The sequence below is a fragment of the Aplysia californica genome, unplaced genomic scaffold (assembly GCF_000002075.1).
Source record: "Aplysia californica isolate F4 #8 unplaced genomic scaffold, AplCal3.0 scaffold00013, whole genome shotgun sequence".
Taxonomy (NCBI): Eukaryota; Metazoa; Mollusca; class Gastropoda; order Aplysiida; family Aplysiidae; genus Aplysia; species Aplysia californica.
In genome coordinates, this window is record NW_004797283.1 from 1,663,561 (window position 1) to 1,665,685 (window position 2,125).

At 37.5% G+C, this 2,125-nt stretch overlaps 1 long non-coding RNA gene across 1 annotated transcript in view; it reads right to left on the reverse strand.

The window, feature by feature from the left end:
- Window positions 1-1,329: 1,329 nt before the first annotated feature.
- Window positions 1,330-2,125, reverse strand: part of LOC101851548 — a 13,883-nt gene continuing 13,087 nt past the window's right edge. The window contains exon 3 of the long non-coding RNA XR_220084.3: window positions 1,330-1,524. This is a non-coding gene — a long non-coding RNA (uncharacterized LOC101851548). The remainder of the gene's footprint in view (window positions 1,525-2,125) is intronic.

Sequence of the window (2,125 nt, forward strand, 5' to 3'; positions counted from 1 at the left end):
TTGATTGTTGGGTGGTTGGTTTGTTTGTTTTGGATGTTGGGCTGTTGGAAGGGCTGCACTGGTTGATTGTGTGTTTGTGGATATATGGGTTGAAGAAAGTGCTGACTTACTGATTGTTTGTTTGTTGAGACGAGAGAGAGAGAATATAGTTGACTGATGATATATACGAGAGAGAGAGAGAGAGAGAGAGAGAGAGAGAGAGAGAGAGAGAGAGAGAGAGAGAGAGAGAGAGAGAGAGAGAGAGAGTTTTTGTGTGAATGTAAATGATGCTTCTGTATCGTTGTTCTGTGTAAATAAAAGGCATTGTAGAAAGAAAGCTATTTTGTTTCTTCAAATGTTTCAAAAAATTAAATACTACTCCCCCTTTTTTCCAAACAAAGATTTTCTTTTGGAAAGAAAACAATCATAATTGGCTTAATACAACCAAAGTTACCAGCTACGTTAATACCGTTTGTCAGACTGGGGCTACTCTTTAATGAACTGTTTATAACATTATTTACCACTATCATAAAACGGTGTTGAATGGGTAATCAAAATTACATTTCCAAGTTATGTGAAAGAGATCATCATGGCATGAGTCACGAAAAGTCATGAAATATACGGATAATGTTTTTCTTTTTTGGATGATTAACTCAAAAGTATGATGTGTCACATGGACTGATGTCGTTGCATGTTTGAGCAATGCTGTTCTCGTTAGAAATGTAATAGACGCTAAGTTGGTCTATGGTTTTGGCCATTTGTCAGGATAATGCGCCGAACGATAAGATACATTATGCAATTACAGATCTCCAGAACTTCTGCATGCTAGCCAGGCTCGTCAGAGTTGAAGCCCACCATGAAAAAGTTTACATTAAATTTGTAGTTGTTTACATAGTTTGACAAAACTACCCCCTCCCCACTACTTTTCCTCCCCTCAACCCCCCCCCCCCCTTCTGAAACTACAATAACAACGACTAAAAAACAAAAGGAAAAACAAAACATGTAATAAAAAATAGGTTGACGGGGAAGGGGGAAGGGGGAAGGGGGAAGGGGGAAGAGGGAAGGGATGAGGGGGTAAGGTGTATGCTGTCCTCTGTAAGGTGGAAATTATTCTTTTGGGCAATGGTGCAGGCAGCAATAGTTATGATGATATACAGTTTTCAAGCTGTTTGAGTCTTTTTTGTGTTTTCACAATGTTTCATCTCAGACGTGTCTATTTGCAGTATAAATGGGTAAACTTTGCATTCACATTGTTTACACAATCTAAATTAAGCTTTACAGGACGGGGAACCACACTCAATTAAAAACAACACTCACCCAAAACAAAGAAATAAACAAAAACACAGAAAAGACACGGGATCAGCAGATGAATTGGACGCTCATTGGAGAAACAAGCAGACCACAATTTCTTATAAGATTTCAACTTAAAAAAAATAAATTATTCTCAGGTATCTTTGCTCCATGTAATCATTGACAAGTTTCTGCTGCATCACTCAGATGTTTCATCGTCCTAAGGGTCCTATGCTGGCCAACAAATCGTCATACCTATAAGAACAAAAAAGAGAAAGAAAGGCAATTTCTCGTTAATAATCAGGCTAAAACTCCGTTTTACTTTTTCGATCACTTATTGACCCACTAATCTGTGTTAATGTCCTTACAACAATCAGCGACTTTGTGTTCAGAGTGCCTAAAATTTGAGTGTATTGCATTTTTGGAAGAGGAGGCTGAATATAAATGTGTCTACATTTACTAAAAGGTTATTGTCCTTATAAAGACTTACGCCTGTTGAAATATGTGGCAATTTAAGCAAATTCCCTTTCAACAAGAAAATGTCCGTAAAAGGAAATCAGACAAGGATCTTTTCTGTAAGGGTTCAAACTCTAATTTTATTTCTCCTCTAAACATTAATGTAGAAACCATTTCCAGTACGAAGCGAACAAACAAAATACACAGACACGGGTACAATACTATTTTACCCCACCAAAGACTGATTTTGCTTACGTCACGAAATTCAGTGACCACTTCTCCTCGTGTAGTTGATACGGATCATTATTATTATTATAATTTCATTACTTTCTGTTTTCAAAATGAGCCAACACAGAGACAAAGCAAGAGCACCCCAAAGCACTACAGTGAGTGACCACCC